This window comes from Asparagus officinalis, chromosome 7 (genome assembly GCF_001876935.1).
Source record: "Asparagus officinalis chromosome 7, Aspof.V1, whole genome shotgun sequence".
Classification (NCBI taxonomy): Eukaryota; Viridiplantae; Streptophyta; class Magnoliopsida; order Asparagales; family Asparagaceae; genus Asparagus; species Asparagus officinalis.
Genome location: NC_033800.1, coordinates 46,938,745 through 46,948,579, shown reverse-complemented (window position 1 = coordinate 46,948,579; position 9,835 = coordinate 46,938,745). Strand labels below are relative to the sequence as shown.

The window sequence follows — 9,835 nt, the reverse complement described above, 5'->3', positions numbered from 1 at the left end:
TCGCTGCTCTCTTCTGTTCACTTTTCCTCTTGCGTATCGTCACCGCCTGCCTCCTGCTCGTGGGCCACCACCCCCGTTCGCTGCCCCCTACCACCTGCTTATAGGCCCCGCGTGCGGCCCAAACAACTTCCATCAAGCCACCGTTAAGTCCCCTTACGGCTACCCAGTCCTACAGGTAAAGCCCCGCTGCAGTCCCCAAACAACGAATTGGCCATATCCATACTGCTAAAGCCCCCGAGCGGCCATGATCAACAACTTCGGTCCAGCCCGCTGGGTAAAGGATCCCCGCTACAGCCCAATCTACCCCTTCAAACGGACAACAAAGCTGATTGGAGCCGCAGCAAGCCCAGCCCACGACAGCGAAAAGCCCGACTACAGCCCCAGCCCCAGCAAACCACTCCCCGAGTCCAATCCGGGCCAGATCAAATCGAATCGACATGCAAACTGACCAACCACCCCAACGTCTGCATCCAAGCCCTGACCCCCGAACCCCTCGCCCACAAGTCGGACGCCAAGCAGCTCGGCGCCATCACCATCCGCCTCGCCTACCAGAACGCCACCGAGACAATCGGGTACATAACCGGAGCCATGGACCAGGCGGAGAGCGAGCCCAACACGCAGCAGTGCCTCACTGACTGCAATGAGCAGTATATAATGGCGATTGAGCAGCTCGACGATGCGTCGGGAGACAATCGGGTACATAACCGGAGCCATGGACCAGGCGGAGAGCGAGCCCAACACGCAGCAGTGCCTCACTGACTGCAATGAGCAGTATATAATGGCGATTGAGCAGCTCGACGATGCGTTCAACAAGTTGTGCAGCATTTCTATCTCTATCATCAGCAGCCTCAAATGATGAGGGGCCGTATGTTTATTGGGTTTTATGAGTTTAATATTTGATTTGTTTGTTTGATGTATTGGCGTCTTTTTTTTAACGGCTGTGTTAGGTTTGAGAGAAATGGTGAGAAAAGAAAATGAAAGAGAAAGAGAAAAGAAAGGAAAAGAAAGAGAAAAGAACATAACATTCTATTTGGTGTTTGGTTAGAAAGAAACTTGTAAGAAGATTTTTGAAGAAATGATAAAGAATAATCTACGCTTATTTGCTCATTTGATTAAAATGTTGCATGAAGCAAAATTAATTTTTGAAGCAACTAGCCAATCGAGATGTATGTCTTATTATTAATTCTAAGTGAGTGCAAACAATATCTAAAATAAATATAAGCAAAAAGAGTGTCAATGTAATCAATATAATTAAAATAATAAATTAATATAAATGACCTAAAAATACAATCAACATATTTACCTATGCGGAGGCTTTTCATATTTTCTAACAAATTTACTTTTGTTTTCAACTTTTTTTTCCAAGGTAAACTCCATTTTTTATTTTGATATGTTTCAAAGTGTATTTGTGCAAAAAATACACCAAAATTAAACAAAACTTAACTTTATTACCCCAAACTTTAACCAAAATTCTCAAAACTTTAGAAAAAATTAACAAATAATTTATACTTGGAATATCAAAGTTATATTCTCTTGAAGCTTTGGGATATTTTTTTTTTGGGAAAAAACTTTGAGAACCAAAGTTTAAAAGGGATAAACTTTGGTGTATGGAAGTGCCCCATCGCTTTTATTTATATTTTCTTTCATTTGTTTGCTTATTGCTAAGCCTACATGTGTAGTTTCCGTCCTCCTAAGACCCATCATTCTCATGATGGGCAACTGCTCACATTTACGGGCCCCACTTACATGTTAGGACTCGTGTTTATGAGCCTACCATCTAAGCTGGTTTTGATGATTAACAAACAATTCCTAACATCTTTTGTTGAGTGTTAGCATTTGATTGTTAGGTATCCTACACAAAGATCCTCTGTCGGATGTTTGTTGGAATTGCGCTTTAATGATGATATCTTGGAGGTTGGTGAAAAGCGGAATGAAGCCATTGCAATTCAAGTCAACGATATTATCGCTTCATCCCTGCTACCAAGATCGAGTTTAATGAATATCATATTTCTTGTTATAGTAGTTTAGGTGTTTATACCTTATCTGTTATTTATGCTTAGAGCTCAAATCATATACACACACTTTTGTTTTACATTTGTTGCTTATACATCGTTTTATGAGTTTACATGGTTTTTAGATTATAGACTAAATAATACTATTTTATATCATTTCTAAAGTCTATCAATCCACTAAAAAGAATCTTAGAACTTTTTGAAAGGAATTCATCAAAATCAAGTTTTAACAAGTTCGTATTTCTAACCGTTTTGCAAAATGATGAGTTTTCACAAATGGGAAATGATATTTTAAAAATTTCTTTTCTAACATGTTCATTTTCATGTGTATAAATGTTTTCCAAAATTTTACTATTTTTGGAGTTGTTTTGTTATGTTAAATTAAATTTATAAAATCAAGTTTTCAAAAAAAAAAAAAAAAACTGTAACTGAAATATCAGTCCATCAGTCGATCGATGTAACACATCAGTCGACCGACCAGAACAAGTTTTCAGCGTCTGATTTTTCAGAACAATCAGTCAACTGACTACAAAGCATCAATTGACCAATACTCTTTCATCAGTCGATCGATACAAAAGATCAGTCAACTTACAGTGTATTGTTTTCCAGCAATTAGCCAACGGTCAAATTCGATCAGTCGACCGATCAAAGGTAATCTACCAGTATGCTAGTTTGGCTACTTTGTTTTTAAGGCTATAAATACCCCTCAAGCCTTAATTTTTAAAAGAGTTTGTTATAGGAGTTTAAAGAGGGTTTACACTAGTTTATTTCTAAGTTTTGGTTTGTTTACCGGCAGCGCTTGACGATAATGTCAACGACCCGAAGGCGAAGGGGCACGCGATCGAGTGGATTCAGACGGCGATGTCGTTCGTGAAGTCGTGCCAGGAGGGGTGCAAGGAGGGAGCGAAGCATAAGAATGTGATGACCAAGAGGAATGGACACTTCAACAAGTTGTGCAGCATTTCTATCTCTATCATCAGCAGCCTCAAATGATGAGGGGCCGTATGTTTATTGGGTTTTATGAGTTTAATATTTGATTTGTTTGTTTGATGTATTGGCGTCTTTTTTTTAACGGCTGTGTTAGGTTTGAGAGAAATGGTGAGAAAAGAAAATGAAAGAGAAAGAGAAAAGAAAGGAAAAGAAAGAGAAAAGAACATAACATTCTATTTGGTGTTTGGTTAGAAAGAAACTTGTAAGAAGATTTTTGAAGAAATGATAAAGAATAATCTACGCTTATTTGCTCATTTGATTAAAATGTTGCATGAAGCAAAATTAATTTTTGAAGCAACTAGCCAATCGAGATGTATGTCTTATTATTAATTCTAAGTGAGTGCAAACAATATCTAAAATAAATATAAGCAAAAAGAGTGTCAATGTAATCAATATAATTAAAATAATAAATTAATATAAATGACCTAAAAATACAATCAACATATTTACCTATGCGGAGGCTTTTCATATTTTCTAACAAATTTACTTTTGTTTTCAACTTTTTTTTCCAAGGTAAACTCCATTTTTTATTTTGATATGTTTCAAAGTGTATTTGTGCAAAAAATACACCAAAATTAAACAAAACTTAACTTTATTACCCCAAACTTTAACCAAAATTCTCAAAACTTTAGAAAAAATTAACAAATAATTTATACTTGGAATATCAAAGTTATATTCTCTTGAAGCTTTGGGATATTTTTTTTTTGGGAAAAAACTTTGAGAACCAAAGTTTAAAAGGGATAAACTTTGGTGTATGGAAGTGCCCCATCGCTTTTATTTATATTTTCTTTCATTTGTTTGCTTATTGCTAAGCCTACATGTGTAGTTTCCGTCCTCCTAAGACCCATCATTCTCATGATGGGCAACTGCTCACATTTACGGGCCCCACTTACATGTTAGGACTCGTGTTTATGAGCCTACCATCTAAGCTGGTTTTGATGATTAACAAACAATTCCTAACATCTTTTGTTGAGTGTTAGCATTTGATTGTTAGGTATCCTACACAAAGATCCTCTGTCGGATGTTTGTTGGAATTGCGCTTTAATGATGATATCTTGGAGGTTGGTGAAAAGCGGAATGAAGCCATTGCAATTCAAGTCAACGATATTATCGCTTCATCCCTGCTACCAAGATCGAGTTTAATGAATATCATATTTCTTGTTATAGTAGTTTAGGTGTTTATACCTTATCTGTTATTTATGCTTAGAGCTCAAATCATATACACACACTTTTGTTTTACATTTGTTGCTTATACATCGTTTTATGAGTTTACATGGTTTTTAGATTATAGACTAAATAATACTATTTTATATCATTTCTAAAGTCTATCAATCCACTAAAAAGAATCTTAGAACTTTTTGAAAGGAATTCATCAAAATCAAGTTTTAACAAGTTCGTATTTCTAACCGTTTTGCAAAATGATGAGTTTTCACAAATGGGAAATGATATTTTAAAAATTTCTTTTCTAACATGTTCATTTTCATGTGTATAAATGTTTTCCAAAATTTTACTATTTTTGGAGTTGTTTTGTTATGTTAAATTAAATTTATAAAATCAAGTTTTCAAAAAAAAAAAAAAAAACTGTAACTGAAATATCAGTCCATCAGTCGATCGATGTAACACATCAGTCGACCGACCAGAACAAGTTTTCAGCGTCTGATTTTTCAGAACAATCAGTCAACTGACTACAAAGCATCAATTGACCAATACTCTTTCATCAGTCGATCGATACAAAAGATCAGTCAACTTACAGTGTATTGTTTTCCAGCAATTAGCCAACGGTCAAATTCGATCAGTCGACCGATCAAAGGTAATCTACCAGTATGCTAGTTTGGCTACTTTGTTTTTAAGGCTATAAATACCCCTCAAGCCTTAATTTTTAAAAGAGTTTGTTATAGGAGTTTAAAGAGGGTTTACACTAGTTTATTTCTAAGTTTTGGTTTGTTTATTTGTGTGAAGAAAGTTTCACAAAAAAGGCTTTCAATTTTGGATTTGAGGAGTTCAACCTCAAATTTATTCTTCTACATCTATTTGTTTAGAGAAGGTCTTCTAAACTCATTTTCAAGCTAATTTTATATTTTGATTATCATATATACACTTGATTAAATTGAATTTAATTTCATTTACTCATTGTTTACACACACAACCACTTGAGCTTAAGTATTTCATATATTATTTAGGTTATGAGAGTGTATCTTGAGTGAGCTTAAATTTTGTTTTCATCTTTGTTAGAGAAGAAATCTTTATTTGCACTTATTGTGAGAACACGTTATAATACACAAGAACACTTAGAGGAGTCTTTGGGAGAGACTAAGGTCAATTCCAAGAGGAGTGGCTTCGTTGTAAAAGCCTAGGGAGAGGTAGTAATTCCAAACACTTGAGGAAGGTGACATGGGTAGACCAACACTTAGAGGAGTGTCTTGTGGGATTAATAATCGTGTATATTATAAAAGTTTTCGATGAGCTTTGAAAACCGATTGTGTAGTGAATTTGTGATTAGTGGAGAATCTCCTCGAGGTGAGGAGCAGAGATGTAGGTCGAGGGTTGACTGAACTTCGTGATCATATTACTTGTTTGTGTTTAGCATTGGCGCACTTGTTCTTGTGTATATTTTCATATCGCCTTTTGTCTTATAGTTTATATCGTCTATTGTTTATTATATATCCTTGCATATATCACTTGTGTATATCATATTGCTAGGATATTGTTAATAAGTATTAATTTAGCATCGTAATCAGATTAGATTAGCAATAACCTTATTCACTCTAGGGTACTTTCATTTGATATTAGAGCTTGGTGTTCTTTGATTTGTGGCTTAACCGCCTAAAGTCAAAGATTATCACTTTGTAATTTTCTAATCTAATTTTTTGATTATCTTGTTTGCATTTATATCATGAATATGCATGATATACCTAGTTTAGGTTATGCTATTAATATTTCTCCAAAATTTAATAAATTTCTTTATGCTCAATGGTGTGTTAGATTTAAACTATTTGTTAGATCTAAACATATCGGTTTATAGAAAATAATTGATTATTCTTAGATTGTATTCACTTTGGAGAAATCTAAGTGGAGTAATAATGATAAAAATATGTTTACCATGAACAAGTTGTTAGAATTTTTGCTTAAAGCTTTTGAACCATCTATCTCTAACAAACTTACTCATTTTGATACTGCCTACACATTATAGAAACATATAGAGACACATCATGGCATCTTAGAGGAAATCCACAAATTCCGGTGGCTTCTGCTTCAAGTGAGATTGGACCATCTTCATCGAGCACACAACCACTAGGCGATAGCCCTGGTGAGGTATGCGAGTCCGATTCCAAAAATTAATATTTATCTATTGATGAACTCGCTTATGCTTATGAAAGATAAATGCATGCCTACAATAAATTGCATCATGTGACGCCCTTGGGTTCACACAAGGCTACAGTCCAACGTAAAACCAAGAATGTCAAACCTGACATGCACTACACCGTGCAATAACATGTTTCACCATCTCAATTTCTATCTCTCTAGTAGAGTCAATAAAAGGTGTAGGTACAAAAGCAAGTAAAAGATAATACAGAACTCTCTAGTAGAGTCAATAAAAGGTGTAGGTACAAAAGCAAGTAAAAGATAATACAGAAATCAACAGATAAAATAATATAGGTACAAAAGCAAGTAAAAGATAATACAGAAATCAACAGATAAAATAATAGAGATCAAATTAATATTCCATCATCTAGCATACTGAAGTATAAGTAAATGTCTGAAATAAGTAAACTGAAATACGCAACAAGTCCCAAATACAAAATATCTGACAAGAGGAAATAAGACACACAACCTTTACAACTTCTAGAATAAAACTCTCAAATGTCTAAACAAAAGTCTACAATGGAGCTCAAAAGAAAATATAACTAAATAGACAGCTGAAGCTAAAATGCATCGCCATCAACCTGCGACTCTCCGGGCCCCTTGTTGGACACCTGAAAGGGGGAGGGGGGGGTGATTAGGGTCTTACGCTAATCTAATACCAATTAATAGCAATTAAAATTATGTTGATTAATATGTTCTTGCAAGAGATAGATATGAACAATAAGAACAATAAGAATATGCACAAATAAAATATGAGACAAGCAAAACACAAACACACGATATGTTCACGAGGTTCGGTCCCCACGACCTATGTCCCCGCTCCTCACCTCGAGGAGATATCCACTATCACAATCCGGTTTGAAAGCCGGAACTTCTACACACTCGGTTTACAAGTTCACCGAAAACTCTCACACTACACAATCACTCAACAAACACACTTTACACACTAAGTGTAGGAACCTAGCCAGTGTTCGATTATAACCTCTCCCTAGGTTCATCAATCGACGCCACTCCTATTGGATTTGACCCTGTCTCTCTCTCCTCACACTTCTCTCGGTGTACAAGTGTATTACAAGTGATTCTCACAAATAAAAGTTCAATACAATAAATTATTCTCAAATAACAAGTGAGAACACAATGAAGCTCACACTCACTAAATCACACCCCACAACCCACAATATATAATATGGAAATATCAAGCTCAATAAGTGTGTGTGATAAAAGTGAATAAAACTCAATAAATAACTTAATGAATATAGCTAATCAATTGAAAGTGAGATAATAAGCTATATGGAAAGAGTTTAGAAAAAACTTCTCAATAAACAAGAGGAGTGAAGAATATGATCCCAATGGAATATGAGAGCCTCTTCTTGTTGTAGAAAACTTTCTCTTGAAAACAGATTAACGAAACACTTCTTAAACAGCTCTTAAACGTGATTAATATCTTGCTAAACAGTAAACTTGGATTTCTTGATTGATAGAGAAGAAGAGCAGCAATGGGGTATATATAGCACCCCATTACAACAGCTAAAAATAAGAAAAAGACCAAAAGAATTTTCGGTCGACCGGATTTTCTCTCGGTCGACCGGTGCGGTCGACCGCGAGTATGAACTCAACAAACCACTGTCGGTCGACCGGATCGGTCGACCGAAAACTGATATAGGCAATACTGACAGGTTTTGGGCAGTTTTGAAAATTCGTTAAAAATATAAAATCTCATCCAAAAATAGTGAAACTTTGGGGAAAGTTTCTAAATGATGAAATAAACATGTTTGAAAAGGAATTTTTGAAAAAACAATTTTCGTTTGTGAAAACTACCTGTTTTTGAAAAATGCTTAGAAAACCTGTATTTTTATGAAAGTGAAAGTTGATATAGGACTTGTAAATATTAATATATATATATTGTGCATGTAATATATGTATATAATGAAGTACGAAAGAGGTGTAAACATGCGATAAAGTATTTTAACAACGTTTGATGAAAAATCATCTATATGATAGAAAACGTCAAAAATCGTGTTAAGTGTATATATATTGAGCTTAGATATAATCATACAATATATGTAAGTAAACCAAACATATACCTAGGTAAATCCACGCAATTGAACTTGAATCTTTAACACTAGATTGACGTGTGTTGAAATACCTGAGAACAGAACATAAACACAAAACACTAAAAAACTTATTAGTAATAAATTGTTTGCTAAATCATCATCAAAACTATAGGGTCAACACCCCTGGCTCGTTACCTGAGAGGGACAACGAGCTTCAAAACGCTAGCGAGCAACATCACAACCAACCCCAAGGGAAAGGGCTCGTTGTATACAGAAAATACAGTTAATACATATATATTTGAGCTATTTAGGTCATTATAACGTGAGCATAAGTACGTCGAGTGAAATAATCCAAACAAGTAAACCCTCATGTATATACCTTATAGCTCAAATTGTAATTACCTACGTATAAGAGGATTTTAGTATTTAGAAAATTACAACACGAGCATAGATACATCGAGTAAAATAATCCAAACAAGGAAACCCTCATGTATATACCTTGTAGCTCTAATTGTAAATCTCTAAATACCAAACCCAAAATCTAACGCAAGCACAATAATAAAAGAAGACAAACTCATCTCAGAACTTAATTACGGTGTCATGTCACAACTCATATAAGTGTCATGTCCAGTCTATACAAGTATAAGTGTCAACTCAAGATCTAAACTGATGTCCAACACATGAACAAAAAGATAAATTTCCAACACGAGGACTGAAATGGATTATAGTCCAACACGAGGACTTCAATGGATTATAGTCCAACATGAGGACTTCAATGAATTATAGTCCAACACAAGGACAGAACAAACTGTGTAACTATCGATGAGATATGTGGAAAGATATACCTATACGAATTTCACACGCGCCTTGGTGTGTAAACTTAAACTCGTGTCCGCATGTCATCTCACATGTAAAGATGCAAGTTAAACAATAAATTTGAATATCAGCTATCCGAGGCGACTCCTCGTTCATATAGAAGCATGCAAAGACAGTAAACATGCCCAAACGGTTTAGGTTAAAACGAAACAACTCAAACAGATCCAAAACGAGGAAAAACTAGAAATTTCCTCGTCAGTCGACTCATGAGTCGACTGGGATTGGTCGACTCTGTAAGACCCCGTAGATTTTGATAATTTATATATGTGATTATTAGTAAAAATAATATTTATTTATGATAAATACCTTTATAACATGGTTGTGCATGAAAACTAGCGTTTTGGGCTTATGAGAATGTATTTATGCATCAGTTATGAGGTTGAGTTTGCAAATTTGCAAATCATGTGCAGCAGAGTCGAAGAACCCAGTTTTCAGCTCATGAGTCGACCCATAACTCATCATGAGTTGACTCATCAGGATGAGTCGACCCATGACTATCATGAGTTGACTCATCAGGATGAGTCGACCCATGACTATCAT

At 35.2% G+C, this 9,835-nt stretch overlaps 1 pseudogene; it reads left to right on the top strand.

Moving 5' to 3' along the window:
- Positions 371-3,246, top strand: LOC109850480 (annotated as a pseudogene).